Source organism: Lissotriton helveticus, chromosome 1_1, assembly GCF_964261635.1.
Source record: "Lissotriton helveticus chromosome 1_1, aLisHel1.1, whole genome shotgun sequence".
NCBI classification, from domain to species: Eukaryota; Metazoa; Chordata; class Amphibia; order Caudata; family Salamandridae; genus Lissotriton; species Lissotriton helveticus.
The window spans coordinates 1,798,563,226-1,798,580,368 of NC_136057.1; positions in this window are offsets into that span (position 1 = coordinate 1,798,563,226).

Sequence of the window (17,143 nt, forward strand, 5' to 3'; positions counted from 1 at the left end):
AGGGGGCTGGAGGAATAGTGCTTGCCTAATGAGATGGCATGCGCTATGACCTAATCAGATAACGGGCTTCTGTGCCGTTGTGTGGCTAATCAGATAACGGGTTTCTGTGCAGTTGAATGGCTGCTAGTTAATTATTAACCAGACAAGGGTCAGAAATAGGGGGATCGATTCAGTACCCATAGTAAATACACCACACCCACTCCACGTAATCTATGTCCATATTTACAAGTCTAGGCATAGTAAACATACTAGTAGTGCATGTGTATACCGAACCACCCCAAAATACAATCAAATGCATTTTGAAATTGCAAAATGGGAAATACACGAAAAGATGACTATAGTCACTATATGCACTTCAAACAGTATAATAGAGCTAAATCTAAACGCATATTTTGAAATCAGCATGAATGAAATGCGGAAATTACACATGAAAATGGCTCTTAATACAGAAGAAAAAAGTCGAGCCCATCTCATCACAAAAATCATAATACTCGTGAACATGCTAGAGGGTAGCTAATGTGTCTTGAGTAGCTAAAGATAGAAATGTTGTTCTCTAAGAATAGTTTTACTTTAAGCAGAAGATAAGTGTCCCAAAAAAATCGTAAATATTTTGGAATGGAAGGGGAAAAAATGTCTCGCTCTCTGTAAAAACTGGTGAGAAAATTTCTTTTGCTGTATTTTCAAAGTTGAAGGCCAAATACAGGGTGTAGGGAATGCCGTGTGCTAGTTTGTTCAAAGTCATTCTTTCTGCTCTGGTGAAAACATCATATTGTTGAGACTTTCGAAAAAACTGTCAACTGCTTCTTGTGAAAGTTCCACTAGCTCGGATACATTTTGTAACATGCATTCATGAGCATGATTGCCTTCATAGATGTTTTGTTCAGCATAGCTGACAGAAGGTCGTACCTGATCGATGCTGCTTTCATCTTGTACTTCACAACTCTTCAATCGTAGTGGTGAAGTCTCCACGAATGCCGTCATCAGGATTGGTAGCCGCTGGGGACAGCACAATGCATGAGCCGTTACCGGACACAACAAAGTCTCTGCGTCCATTGGCACATCCGATTGTAGTGTCAGACAGGTGTCCAACACGTATTCTTCGCCGCATAGCAAGCACCTTAATACAGGCATAACACAACTTTGCCACATCGGTCTGATTGAAAGAAACCAAGTCATGTTTAAATCTCGTAGCCTTGCTAGTCCAAGGACTTTAGTTATGCGGTCCCGGTAGCCAATAGCTCGGATTGTTTCTTCCATTATCCCTGGTGTCTTGTCTGTGACGTGGTTTGCCATAGCGAAGTAACAGGATCAAAAATAGGATGCCTGCCACTAGTCCCAAAAGGAGAGGAAGTCCGCCAAAGATGGAATGGACAAAATCAGGAAAAATACCCAGGATGGCTTTCAATGGGGTTAAAGCTCCCGAAAACACTGTCTTAAATACACTCGCGATTCCGCTTGTATCAGAAATATTTAAGATTTCGTTCAGTATTTCTGCGAAATGTATGGGGGAATTGGTTGATAACAGTGAATGAATCTCAGCCGTTGTCCTTGCAACTTGGAGATCATATGTTTCTTTTGATGACGATAACATGGTTGGCGTCTGTAGGAGCACTGTCTTCATTCTGCTTAAAGTATCAATTCGAATAGAAGAAATCTTCAAACTGGGCCACAACCTTGCCTCCCTGTCTCGGGCATCGTTCGGGTACAATACTCGTTCACAGCACATGACCTTTGTAGTCACGGTTATGAGATAAGGTTTTCCGGCAGCAGACTGCAACATCTGCGATCTACAATTAGAATGTAACTCCCGTTCAAGAGTCTCTTAAAGAATGGTTCTATTTGTGTTGCAGGTGTGCCTAGCTGGTGACATGAAAGGTTATTTGAGTTCCCTTCACAAGCTCCATGCAAACTAATACCCTGACACAGAAGTGTACCGCTTAGTGACCTTTCACAATTATTGCCACTAAGGAACACACTTTGTCCTTTATTACTAACACATGCGTGTGTATAGGGCAAGTTCCATGTTGACTTAATGTATCCTTTACCCAACCTTTCATACTGGCCTGCCTGTATATATTTTTGGCAGTATTGAAACTGGAAAGTTGTTATCGGAATATTTATTATCCCGTGTTTTATCCATTCAATGACAGGTCGTTCTGACATTGTCAATGGTAATCTCTCAAGTTTTTCAATGCTCAGAATTGTATAGTCAGCGCCCTTCTGTGCCAAACTGATTTGTTTATCAGTAAGGTTAAAGATATTAAATAGTGACGTTGTGTTGATTAAACGCCAAGGCACATAGCCTGAACGCAGATTTTGTAACGTCCAGCCAAGTTGTACAATAGAAAGCAATTGGGACTGACCGTGTTGTAACATCAGTAAGTCTTGCGATATTATATCGATTGCTGAAGATACAATACTGTCCAGTGAATATATTCTGGAGGACAGAGTCATTAACCCATTGTCCACAACAGAAAGTGATTTTTCCAAATTAATACAGTCAATTTCCCGTATTTTTTCTGCTGTCTCAATTTGAGTTACTTTCCAAACTTCATTGTAAGCTGCATATATAGAGGCCGCTATGAAACATTTTTGACGCTGTTTGCGTGGTCCCATAATGAAATCACGCAAGTCAGCACCTTCTTGAAGTAAAGTTAGGTGTTGCTTAATTTCTGCCAGTGTGGATGTTTGTAGCCATTGAAGGCAGAGCTTGCCCACACTGTAAGTAGTTACTATCCCTGGATGTTGTCTTTGGGAATATCTAGGGTCTGGCCTGGTCAATTTGAACCCCTGTATTTTGTTCAGGAATCTGTCTTGACAGTTATTTGTGTCTGTGGGCCAGATCAACCATTGTTTCCAATCAGGATGTGTTCTGTTTTGGTTTAAAATATGGTTTACGTCTATCTCAACCTCTATAGAGTTATTACTATTCGTTGTTGGCTTTGGAATAGACGGTTTGTTTAAGTCTTTGATTTTGGCTAAGCCAAGACAGGTAGTTTGTTGAATGGTGTCATTCAAAAATATAATTTGTTCTGGGATCATGCAGGCTCTGAACAATGATTCTATACCTTGTACTTGCCAATCTTTTGTACCCCAAACAGTTTTTGTTTCAATGTTACTGTTCCAGAAATCAAAACCAAATGTATTCATTTGCTCAAAAAATGAATCTGAATATATCAATTTTGTGTTTGTAAGCATGGTCTTCATACCTGTCTTATTTGACAATTTGAAATAAAATGTTTCTGCATTACTTGTATTAAACCCTGAAAAGTATGAATATTTATCAAAAAATATTTTGGAACTACCCTTTGGTGGAGTAGCACAATGTTCCCATTGGTTATAATTTAAAACATTTCTAGGTTGTGCAGATTTATGGAGATAATGGTTACCATAGTGGTTATAGCAGAACATTTGATCATAATTAGATGAACCCTGCAAATAATCATGTTCTGTAAATTTAGCAGACACTACTAGGTCAGACATCATATCATTAATACTTTCAAAGTCCCAATCATCAGCAAATGTGCTTGGCTTTACAAAGTCACTTAACGAGATCTTAAATTGGTGTGGATACTTCAGGATTTCAACCGGGCCATAGATTTCATAATCAGTATTGTCCCATGCTACACCGCCTGGTATAGGGTTGGCTGTGAAGTTCACTGAAGAAAGTTCTCTTTTCTTGACATGTGAAGATGTGTGTGGTTTAAGGACCAAGTTGATTTTCTGGCTTGCTGTGTCCATTTTAGCATATTTTCCCTCAATGAAATGTCCCAAGCATAGTACCATGATGAGCCAAAGTATGAGGATAAATGCACCTAATGTCACCCAAATTTCAATCCATGGAGAAGTCAGATAGGTTCTCTTTAGTTGATGAAAAAGTTCCCTTGCTTTGTCTTTAAAAGTTTTTGTTGATGGCTGTACTTCTGGTTCGCTTTGTTCTTCTGAAGAATCATCGAAGTTGATGAAGTAGCCGGATGCCGTTCTGTCAATTGTTCCAATTGCTTCTGGATTACTTCTTGTTTTTGGCTTTTGCTTTGTTTCATTAGAAGAATCTGTAGTTACATCATCGTAGGCTGTTGTTTCTTGATGAAAAGCTTTGATTTGGGTTTTAAGAGGTTCAAGTTCCATTGCTTTGTTGCATAGTCCTTGTTGTTTCACTGTAGATTTTCCAAACGTGATCAGTCTTTCAGATTGAACCTCTGTGGATGTAGCAAACTTTGGTGTTCTGCTACTTCTTGGGAGTCCACTTGGCCTACTATTTGTTATCGGCCACATGATTGTGGTTTAACCAGGTCGATGGATATGACTCGGTTCTCCTTTATACCAGCAAGGGGCGGTAGTACTACTGATCTTGTCCCGTTGATAGACAAGACAGGAACTGCTTTTCTGTAAGAAGGCCCAAATTCCTTCTTTACCGCGATCTTTTCTCTGACCAGATCCCCGACTTTTGGAATCCAGACAGGCCTTGCTGGGACAGGTGGTTTTTCTTCAGTGGTTGTTGGCTGCTGTTTCAACTTTATGTTGCTCAGGTCTTTTCTTGTTTCATTTAAGTCCTGTAAAATAGCCAAGCGATCTTTGATATCAAAGCATTTTTCTTTAACCACTGAAGTCTGACTATCTAAGTCCTGGATTAACATTCTAGTCCCAAACAATAGTTCGTACGGACTGAGTCCTTTCAGAGAATTTCTTGGCAGGTTATTTAGACTACGTTGGACACTTATTAAATGTTTGACCCACCCAGCTCCCGAACCTAATACCTTTGCTGTTATAGATTGCTTTATGTCATGGTTTTTTCTTTCTACGATTCCGTTTCCCTCAGGATGAAATGGACAAGAATACCGCAATGCAATGCCCATGCTGGTCATGGCCTCCTTATAAGCTCGAGAGCTAAAAGCAGGACCCTGATCAGAATGTAGCATGGCAATTGCGTATGTGCCGATAAAGACTCGCAAATCTTTTATAACAGTTCTGGCGTCAGCCGATCGCTGGGGCCACATCCATATGAATCTCGTGCATGAATCCACTGCGACCAAGATATATTTATAGTTACCATCCCTTTGTAAGGGACCACAGTGGTCCAGGTAAACACAGGCTAATGGTTTATCTGAGATTAGAAGGTGCGTCTGTGCTGGTCGTTTCACTGTTGATACTTTCATTCTTTGACATATTTCACATTCTAGAACATAGTTCCTTGTTTGTCGTCGCATTTGTGGCCACCAGTATCTCTGTTTTAATAATGATACTGTGGCTGAAACGCCAGCATGTACAGAAGCAAGCCCTTCGTGTGCCGCTATAATGAGTCCTAACCTATGTTCCATGTTTGGAATTGCCCTATCCCCCACTCCAGGGATTCGAGCAAACGGAACATTATTTGCATCAGTAATGTATGAGTACTTTACTGGAAAGCCTTTTGGGAGTGTTTCTATCGCATCTTTTACTGTAGCGCTGACAGCTTGTAATATTTCGCTGTCTATTTTTGTTTTTGACCTGGTGATGGCAGCTACGGAAGCCGTTTGCACAGCTGCCTTCGCGGCCTCATCAGCCAATGAATTCCCTGCAACGTGAACGCCATCACGTTGATGACTCAGTGTGTGTATCACGTGAGTTTTTGGTAGTTCTTTCTGTAAAAGAACTACTTGTTCCCAAAGTACTTTTTGCTTTATTGTTGCACCTGTGTCATCTTTGTAACCGTTTTGAATCCATTTCTGTAAATCGTTATTGTATGATTTGACGCAGTAATACGAATCGCACACAATAAGTGTCGGGAATTCGCGATCGGCATTATCTAGCGCCATTTTTAATGCTATTATTTCAGTTTGTTGTTCTGAATTATTTTCCACTGAGTGTGTTTTTGTAAGTAGAGGTCTTAATTTACCTCCGCGCCACACTTCTTTTACAATTTCGCATGTGGCGTAAGCCAGCTCTCCCCAAACTGAGGGTTGAGCATGTCCGTCTGTATATATTACACAGGCATACTGTCGTAAAGGCAGAATGTCGATTGGCAGAGGGTATTCTCTCTCATATTCTAGATATTTAAATTCTTTCATTTCCGGGTCAAAATAGTATTTTACTTTGTCTGTAGCAACAGAATTTACCCATTGTATCCATTCTGGATTCAGTGCCGTTGTCGGTAAATTACATGGTGTTGTTAATGCCTCAAAAGCTGATTCTGCTGTTCTGACTGTAACCTGTCTACCGTCGGCTTGGTATTTTTCTTTTGCTACAGCTGTTTGAACCGCATGAACAATGTTTTCCTTAATGCTGAACCTTTTTTCAGCTTCTGTGTACAAATGTGATTTGTATGCAATTGGTACCTTCTCTCCCTCATTAGAGGTCAGGTATGTGAATCCGCATCTTCCTGGGATGACTCGAATCACAAGGTTGCGTGAGTTGTCACGTGTTTGTAATTTTGTTTTGACTAACATATCTGTTTGTAAAGATCTCAAAATTTCTGTGTGTTTTTGAGTCCAATTGATTCTTTTAAAATCTGGTTTTATAAGGTCATAGAGAGGTTTAACTCTCTCTGCATAATTTATAATGTAAGTTCTTCCGAAATGTAGGAAACCTAGAATTGATTGTAAGTTTTTTAGTGTTCTAGGTGCTTGGATTACAGCACATTTCTCTAGGAAATTGTCAGCCAGGCTTTTGCCTTCACTTGATAGTTCATATCCTAAAAACAGGACAGTTAGATGGGCAATTCTTGACTTTTTAAAGTTGAATTTGTAACCCTCTGCTGCGAACCCAAGTATTATGGTGGCACTCTCTTCAAGTGAGTATCCAAGTCATCATCTGTTAGATAGATGTCATCGACATAAGATAATGCCTCATCATCATATATTTGTAGTAACTCTGTTACTCTTGCTGAGAATAATCCTGGGCTGTTCTTGAACCCCTGGGGCAAACGACAGAAATTTTTTTGCGCGCCATTTATTGAGAACGCGGTCAAATATCTGCTCTCTGGTGCTATATTTTGACAGAAGAATCCATTAGAGATGTCTAATGTTGTTTTGTATTTTTTGTGCACTATGTTATTCATTAGTGCAGCACTATGCGAGTTTTGTACTGCAAAAGTTTTGCAACATGAGTTAAGGTGTCTGTAGTCCAAAACAAGACGATATGAATTATCTGGTTTGGAGACAGGAAACAAAGGATTATTCATTTGTGAGGTGCAAGTTTCAATCACCCCCTGGTATTCAAGTTGATCTAGGATCTCTTTTACCCGTTTTTTAGCTTCTTGCTTAATTGGATACTGCCTCTGAGCAGTAGGTTGTGATTTTAACTGGATTTTGTGAGGAGGAGAGTCCTCATCCCATCCCACATGGTTTTTATATAATGCAGGAGCTTGGGCTACTGCCCACTTTCTTGCAAGTGTATATTTTTTATGAATTGGAATATGATTTGAGAAGGAAGGCATAATTATTTCTTCGCCATGAGGGCACTCCCTGACAAACTCTGGTGGCCAGTCTCTTTCAGCTAGAAGGATATCATAGCCTTTGGAGAGATTATCCCAAAAGAGACCCCTTATTTTCCTAGTCTTATCCCCCTCTATACGCAATGTTATTTCATATATTTTATGAGGTTTGCTAACTCTGGTATCTGCAGTTTCCACCTGAATGTATTCATTCGTGTCCACTGTCTCCAGATGATTCATAAGGATCTTGCGAGCTATGCTCACTTCTGCTGCGCTGTCTAGCATTGTCTGAGCCCATTCTCCGTTTTTCAGCTGTGTCCTCAGTATTCTCGGCATGGTTGATTACTTTAATACTGGCTACCTTCTTTTTTGGAAACTGTAATTTTTTATTTTGATGAGCAGGTTCCTTGTCTTTGGACTTGACGTGCTCTTCCCTGTGTTCTGACCGTCCTCTTCTTTCCGATTTCTGCGAGGAAGTCTGAAAAGATTGAGACGGACGTGTATCAATATCTTGATATCTATCAGGTTTCTTCAGATTATCCCTATTTCTAAGGTTGTATTTTTTCTCAGAGGGCTCCCTTTGGGGAGACTTGTGTCCTTGGTCCGGAGATCCTTCTCTCCGCCGAGGAGACCTTCCTCTGGACTGGAATCTTTTTTCTTTAGGAGTGGATTGTTTATTTCCATCCCAGCTCTTTTTTTGAGTGTTTAGATTATTCTTAATATATATTTTTTCAGGTTTTTCAATAAGTTGGGGTTTCACCGGTTTTCCACGCAAACTATCTCTTCCTAGTTCTTCATAGGATTTTTCTATGATTCTGGCAATTTCAAATGGTTGGTCTGCTATATCTGTCTCTTTTAACCTCTGGCGGATTGCCACATTTGCTGCTTCTCCCTTTATATTGGCTAGTAATATTGCCGAGACCTGCTTGAAGTCTTTTAGTAATTTCATACCAAGAGTTAAAGCAGGTTCTGGACCGTATTCATCTTGAATTTGTTTTAGCACATCTGGTATTACTGACATGGATGGAACACCATGTGTTTTTGTGTAAATGGAAGCAAAGACTGTACCCCAAGTGTCACAGTCCTCCACATGTGGTGCGATTCCCATTGGAAGACAGATAGTCAGAATCCTGTGTTTCTCAACCGGGGTGGTATCTGGAAATACCGCCTCTATTTGAGTGATTTTTTGTGCTAACCAGAATGGAATTTGTTCCCGTTTTGCGGGTACTTTACCTAGACAGGACTGCATGTTCTGTGGTGTAATTTTATTTGTGTTCCCCTGGTGAGGGATCAGCTGTGGAATTTTAATAGCTGGTAGGACTGTTGAAGTCCGCATTACATATTGGACTAATTGTCTGTGTATTTTAATTAGTTGTTTTAGCTGTGCTAAAAGATCTGGTGCAGACATTTCTTCAATGTCTGGATGTGGTGTGTATCCGGATAGGACCGGCCACGTTGCTCCTGGTCTACCTAGTGGACCGAGCCTGGTTTTGTGTTTATTATGTTTTAGGGCGCCATTAAACCAGAGCAGGTGCTCTTGGTATTTGAGTGGTATTTCCACCTCCTCGAAAGGAGTGTACTCATTAGGAAGTTCCTCTATTTTGTAATAGTGGAAGTCCTTTGTTACAGCGTTTGCTGCTGGAAAGTTTATCCATGAATAGAATACCTCTGTCTGCCGATATTCGTGTGCCTCAATTACGAATATGACTGTACCACCTCTCGGTGTCAGCCCATTTTCTATAAGTTTTAAAGTTATAGATTTTCTTATGTTGACCGGGATGAGTATTGCATCCGGGTCAGTTTGCAGCAGAGTATTGTCAGCTGCTAGGAGTTCAGCTGCTATTCTAACTGTCTCCCTTTCTTCTTCAGTTTCTGACATTCTAATGTCAAGAAAGTTATTTTATTTATTTGCAGATCAGGTTTCTATGGAAACAAAGATTAGATGCACAATATTTTGGAACAGTGTATCCTTCAATGTTGAATAAACCAAGAACCATACATAGGAGTCTCCTCCTACTAAGTTTGGCGGATTTAACCTTTCACCCACTCAAGACGTCTTTGGAGTATTATGGGGAAAAGGGGTCTGTGTGAAAAAGCACGACTGAGTTACTCTAATGTCTTACGTTAGATTTATCGCCCATCCAAACACGTTGGGCGCCATGTAGTGTAGTTCCTATCATCCCAATAGGCTCTGCGCATTGGAATAATATCTTCAATAGTATAGACGTAGGACAGAGGTTAACTAGGTCTTCTACTGACGATATTAGACTTAAAGTTTAATGTTTGTGCCAGCTAGCTCAGAGTTCACTAGAAACTTTCTTGAATAGACAAGGAGGAGTTTAACTTCCCTGGATAGACAAGAAGGGATTTAGTTTCTGACAACCATAGAACATGACAACTTTGCTCTCCCCTAATCAAGAGTGTATCTCTAGAGTCGTGTGAAAACAAAAGACAACTTATTTTACTCAGTCAGTTCAGTGCATTCTTAGTTTCACCAGATTGTAGAGAAAAGGAAGAGACGGGCGTGTTCAATAAAAAGATGTTATTTATTGATCAGTCTCTTTTCTCATACAAGAGAAATGAATCACTATTATTGTAATACTTAGATTTAAGTAAAGTGCATACAGTAATAACAGAATTATAAAATAATACTGTAAAAGCATTGATATGGTTTCTTAGCCATATGATACTTAAAATGGATAAAATAGATACATACATATATACATTGACTAATCGTACTCAACTGGTGCTTCTAACTACGCCTACCCCAATGTACCTGACCTAAGCCTAATACGTGGCGGGAGTAGATAAGTAGCAGTTTAAGTTAAGTTTGCTTTGCCAAGGGTCTGCTTCAAGAATTCTCTACAAAGGATGATTCAGTTCAGTACCTGGGAGTTTAGAAGGCTGGAGGGCTGGTATCTCTATCTCAGGTCTTGATATTCCAGCTGCCTGCGAGGGCTGCTTGGAAGCGCCGGAGCTGGATTTCTCGGCAGGAGAAAAGGCAGCGTCTCTCTCTCTCTCAGCGCGTCAGAAAGGAGGGGCAGCATCTGTGGGCTTCGCTGTCAGCTGGGCTCCTCGGCAAGTCTCGCTGCTCCAATCTTGTCACCACCTCGTGTGTTTGCTTAAGGCAATGTCGGTATTATTTATACCTGAAAGGTGCCGGGATTGACGTAAGGATGGACATAAATACGTCAATAAGGATGTCATACGAACTGGTCGTTCGCACATTCTTTATTGAAGTTCTCGGCTAAATCAAAACAATGGCTGTGGGGATTTCCCAGGTCGTGGTAGGTTTGATTTGTTTTGAGAACACCGTATGCCTATTAGGGGGCTGGAGGAATAGTGCTTGCCTAATGAGATGGCACGCGCTATGACCTAATCAGATAGCGGGCTTCTGTGCCGTTGTGTGGCTAATCAGATAACGGGTTTCTGTGCAGTTGAATGGCTGCTAGTTAATTATTAACCAGACAAGGGTCAGAAATAGGGGGATCGATTCAGTACCCATAGCAAATACACCACACTGTTTGTAACACCTCTATGTTGTCAGTTACGGAGTGATTTTTCGAAACCCAGCTTGACTTATGGGGATCACTCTGGTTGAGAAGGTTCAGTCTTTAAGATGATCCAGGACGCTTGCCCCAAGGATCTTCCCTGTATCATCCAACATTTCAATCTGTCGATAATTGCAGGGAAGCAACCGAGAACCCTTCTTATAGATTGGAATCCCGATCCTCCCCTTCCATGATTTTAGGATTTCACCAGTGGCATAGCAGTGAGAGTAGAGGAAGACTAGAAACTTACTCCATTCTTCTTGGTTGCTTTGAAGTACTTTTATCGGAATCCGATCCGGAGCCATTGCAGCAGAAGATCTTGCATTTATTATATAACTAGCAGCCCTTCCAGACGTTGTCCGGGAGCAAAAGGCTGCCTCAGGGCCCCTGCCCGCCCAATGTGCATTGAAATCAGTTGCTTACTTATAGAGAGTGGCCAGAGAAGTGCTATTTACTGATCTTTGGCAGAATAGTACAAATGAATATGGCAGCAGAGGTAGTGTGGGCCTCATTTTGAGCTATGTGATACATATTGATGTTAATGCCATGCAAGATGTCAACCTGAGGGTCTTCGCCATCTTAGAAATGTGCAATAAATCCTAAATGTAAGTGCCCATCTCTGCTTATGCTCTCGAGTGAAGTTTTTTGTTTTGGCCCCCGCCTGCCCTGACGTTAAGGCTGCTTCAGTGTGCAATAAATCCTAAATGTAAGTGCCCATCTCTGCTTATGCTCTCGAGTGCTTTTTTTTGTTTTGCGTGTGATAAGTTGCCAGATAATTGTGATCCCTGAGCTGTGTGAACAACATAAAAATAAAGTTCTTCAGGGCCCCCGCCCGCCCCGACAGTAAGGCTGCTTCCGTGCCCCCGCCCGCCCCGACGTAAAGGCTGCTTCAGGGCCCCCGCCCACCCCGACGTTAAGGCTGCTTGATGTTGTCATTGGGTCCCCCGGAGCGCACCCGCAGCCGCGGGTGCTTAACCTACCCCCTCCGCCGCCACTCCTCCCCGCGCTCACGTCCCCCGCTCTTCCTCTACGCCGCTCCTCCCCTTGCTCCTGATGTCAAAACGCACGTCGCGGCCGGCGCTACTTGCAAAGGACTACTTTTTTTAAATATTTTATTTTTTAAACAACGTATATTTGTTTTTTTTATATAGCCTATGTCCATCTGCTTGCCCTGACGTTTTCAAAGATGTATTGGGTGTTTGGATTGGTGGTGTAGTTTTCGAGTTTACCTGGCTCAAAGGACATAGTTCTCTCTTTATAATAGTAGTATAGATATTCTATTTGCCGAGCTGCTTGAGCAAGGTTATCCTAAATATTTTCCCCTGGTTTACTTGATGCTGGTTCAAACTTTCTTGCCTCGATTTTAATTTGTATAGATACGTTTCCCATTCAGTTGGGGGAACTGGTGAGGTGTGCAGGGATTTCTTTGTACCTGTTTCTTTAGCAATTAACATAACGTAACGTGTATTTGCAAAGCACACATTCACCCAAACAAGGTCTCTTGGAGCTGAATAACAGATGTTTATTGTCACCCAAATCAATGGTACTCATTTTATTGACCTCAGATGGATGAAAGGCTGAGTGGAAAGGATGAGTGGACCCACCAGGATTCGAACCTGTGACCATGAGGTCAAACACAGGCCCCTGCAGTGGATGCATTAGTCCACTGAGTCACCAGACCCGGCTCCTATATGTTCGATTATTTTTTGTTTGATTGCACTCTGAATATTAACCCAGTTTTGATCCTGTTGAGCTTTTTGATTTGTTTCTTTTTCCCTACGGTAGCGGTTTTTTAAGTTTTAGATTTTTTGGTGTCTAATCTCTGAGAAATGTTGAAATTGCAAACAATTTAGTTTATTTAGTGCAATTGCTCTTTTATCTGGGTTATTTCTTTTATGATTTCCTGCTTGGGAATTCCGATGTTTTAAGGTATCTTGCATGGATTGAACTATTTTATTGAGGACTAATTCGATATTTATTGTTGGGTCTGAGGAATGGATAGTCTGTAATACTTATGCCGTGACGACTGCAGAATTTATATTGTTATGTTGTAGAGTTCCATGTTAACCGCCCTTGAACCTGGTTCACAAGTATAGTACTATGCAAATTCATGATAACCCTGGAGTGATAGGTTACACTATTATTCCTGTTATGAGATATAATGTTGCCTGATCGCTTTCCTGTGTGAATTTGGTGCTTAGTTTTGATACTCTCCCAAACAGGCCTTGGCTGCAAATCATGTAATCTAAAATCGATGTACTGAAGTTACCTTTTCTTGTGCAGGCTGCAGGTATGTCTCCATCTGTGCATCCATTTAGAATAACTCCATTTATTGCTGTAAGAGAGGAGAGTAATATTGTCCCTCGATCATCTGCTTTGATCCCTGGGGGAAATAGTGGTGTTGGGATTGAGAGAGCTTCCTCTTGTTCACCATATTCCCATTTTTCTAAGAGATCGTTAGAGATGTTCCCATTAAAGTCTCCTGTTAGAAAAACGGAGGGGAATCCTTTTCCATCCACCATCTTTTCTATTTCCTCAAATATTTCGATCATAAGAGCATCCATTTTGGAGCCTGGAGGGATGTAGATGTTAAAAATTATTAGATCATACAAAGTATCCATATGTTCGTTCCAGTGCTTGACCTTGATACGTTGTATATTCGTTAGACACATAGGGATGACATCCTGGTCCCAAAATAAATCTTTGTGTAAAATAATTGCAAGTCCACCTTTAGTATGACCCTAGCTAACAGGTTCTGTTGGGTTGTCGTATACAAAGTACTCATTTTGATCAAAGGTTGTTGGTATCCAGGTTTCTTGTAGAGCCACCATCGCCAGAGTGTCTTCCAGAATCAGTGCAAATTTCTCCGGATTTTTCCCTGCTATATTCCAGGACGCGATACTCAAACTTCTGTTAAAAAGGGAGTTTATGGGTGATACACCTACTCTCCGGAAATGGTGTAAAGACATGGATGGAGCAATGATAGCCGAGAAGACGGTTTTTATACATCGTGGTTGTCCCCGTAAATGGGAGAAGGTATGGGGAGCATGGAACAAGTTTCGAGGTTATATCTGTGACCCACCTGAAATTGAAGCGGATGGTATGTCCACATAATGTGATGGTGTTCATTAGGGGTTTGCGGAGCAAGTCAACAGTAATGTTTATTACGTATGGGGGTTTGGGTAAGAATATAGTTGCACTATTTCTAGCTCTACTTGCAGCCAATCATGAGTATTTTTTGAATGTACTATTTGCCCTTGATTTTCAATAAAAAAAAAAAAAAAGGGGAGTTTATTTTCCCTTCCCTGTTTGTGGCTGTTTAAATTTTCCGAGATCCAGGACCAGTGATTTTCTTTGGATATAATCTCCTTTTTGGCTGCGTTTTTATTCCAGATCTTTCTCTCTCCATTCTTAATCGAGATGGTTATATTTTCGTTGGGAGTGATGACAGGATTTTTCATGCCGCTGAATATTCGTTTTAAGTGCTGAATTTTCATTTTATTATTTTCCTTGGATTTTTCCTGCATTTGATTTTCTTTGTTATTTACGATTGCTAAGTAATATCCATTTTTTATGGAGGATCTCACTCTCTTTTAAAATTATTGCCGGTATCAGGAGACCAAAATTTGACAGTGGCCACCGTGGTTTTAGACCTCATCGGCAAAGCCCCTAGTTTTATTTCTGAACTTGTTAGTGACTTTAACGGATGGCTCTTTTGGATGAGGTTCATTATTCTCCCTTGGTTTAGTGGATCATTACCCGAAGGGAATAAGTCGGTAATTTCTAAAAAACATGTTTGGGCCTGCTGTTCCTGGAGGCTTGCAGCCTGACAGAACTGCTCAGTTGGTTGTACAAAGGTTAGTACAGGCGGGTCAATGGCATTCACAACCATGGAAAAACTTGGAGCCAGAGGATTTAGTTGTTTAGAATTCACTCTTGCTGATGTTGAGTGACAATGACCATTATCATGTAGATTTGTTACAAATTTGGAAGTTTGCTCATTTTCTGGGGTTTTATGTTCGGGGGATAAGAGATTCGGAAATGTTAACTTCTGGGCCTTCCGTTTCGCAAATCTTCTTATTGCTCTTTTCCTAGTCCTTTTCCGCTTGTTCTTGTTATCTGTCTTTACCTTTTTTGTGAGATTAGGTCAAGCAGGGCTGAAACTGAGGTTTCCATAATTGTTATTTCTTTTTTTCTTGCTAGATGTTTGTTAAGTGATTCAATAGGTCTACGCTGGTTAAAAATTGGATAATAAGCAATAACTTTATATTGGTCTTTATCATTGTTTTGTTCTTTGAATACATTTCTAAGGGAATTTTTTTTCCGTTCTCAAACTTTTTTCTTTTTTCCTTTTTGTATAATCGAACCCGTTTGGGTCACCATTTGTTTCTTTGGTGGAAGTGAATCAGCAATTTATGAGGTGTCTTTAGGTATATGAAGTTTTTCAACAACATTTCCTTCTCCTTTTGATAGTATTAATTGTAAATGTAAATGTAAATCCAGTATTTGTAAAGCTATCCGTAGGCATCCCGGCACTGGGGGCCGTCGGGAAGATTAAGGGCCAGGTGTAGGTAGCGTATTACCGGTCGTTAACGGCCAAAATTAACAAATTTCGGCCGTTACCGACCGGTATTAGGCTTTCCAGATGTAGGAGGCCAAAATGAAGGATTCGATAATTTACCGAATCAGTAATTTAAGGAATCGGTAATTTACCGAATTCTTAAAATACCGATTCGGTAAATTACCGAATCCTTAATGTAGGAAGCACTCACATGAGTGCTTTTCCCATTTTAGGATTCGTTATTTACCACCAACTACAAGTTGGTGGTAAATATCGAAAACCCTAAAAGAAGCAATTTTTTGCAATGTATTATAGTGCCATGTGGCAGACATACATGCCCTTAGGGCATGTATGTGTGCCACATGTGCACCCATGCAGTATTCAGGGGTGCCACAGGGTGTCAAAGTGACACCCTGCCACCCTTCAATGTGTTCCCCCTTTTACTGAATCGGTATTTACCGATTCGGTAATTCCCATTCATTCCTATGGGCCTTCAGGCCCATAGGAATGAATGAGTATTACCAAATCGGTAAATACCGATTCAGTATTTACCGAATCTTACTGATTCGGTAATACATACTGACAAATAAATACCTACATCCCATTTACAGATTCTAAAATACCGAATCGGTAAAATTCGGTATTTTAGAATCGGTAAATCTGGATTACCTACATCTGGCCCTAAGTGAGCTATCGCCCGGAATCATATGATGCTGGGCTGACCTGCCGCCAGTGGCAGGGATCGAACCGTGATCCCCGGCGTCTGGCGTCAGTCACCCTGGCCGCTGCGCAACACCTCTTCCCTTGATGTTTGAGTTGTTGTTTCCTTTTCTTGTCAACTAAGTATTGGAGCATGTCTATTTTTGCATCCAACATTTGGTTGGAGTTTTCCATTATATTCCCTAAAAGAGATAGTATTGACTGCAAGAATCTTTGAAGAGTGAATAAAGACTTGGACACCGGGGAATGTCCATTGAGAGATTGCATATTATTTAGGTGAGGGAGAAAGGTCCCCGGCTCAGACAGGTGTTTTTTGTGGAATACTGTTATATAATGTTGGCGAATCTGTTGTTACTTTGGCTACCTGGTGTAAGAGAGTGTTTATATTTATGTCTGATAAGGTGAAACCTGTTTCGGAAATTTGTTGGATCTTAAAATCAACTAGACTAGGGGATGGGTTGGAATGTCCTTGGTGATCATCAGTTTTTACAGATGCTGGGTTTGTAATGTCACTTATCAGTTCTCCAACATAGTCTTTATTACTTTGTGTAGAAATGCTGATATCCACTACTTTGTCTTCTCCTATGTTCTGCTCTTGTTCCTGTTTGATTCATGAATTAACCTGGTCTGTTTTAGGTGTTTTTGTAGAAAATGTGGTCATTTCGATGTTCCCCGGAAAGAGTCCATTGTGGGCCACCTTACCAGACCTCTTTCGTATTGATTGTTGTGTACCCAGTCTTTTTATGTGAATTGTACGTGATCTTAATTTTGTATAGGCCATTATGAGGAAAAGATGGAGAAGAGTACTCTTAGAGGTCTTAATGTCTTTTACTTAGACTTTGATGTGCACCGGTTTACCAATTTTGTGCCTAAAGTATCCTGTTCTTTCGTTGGCTGTAT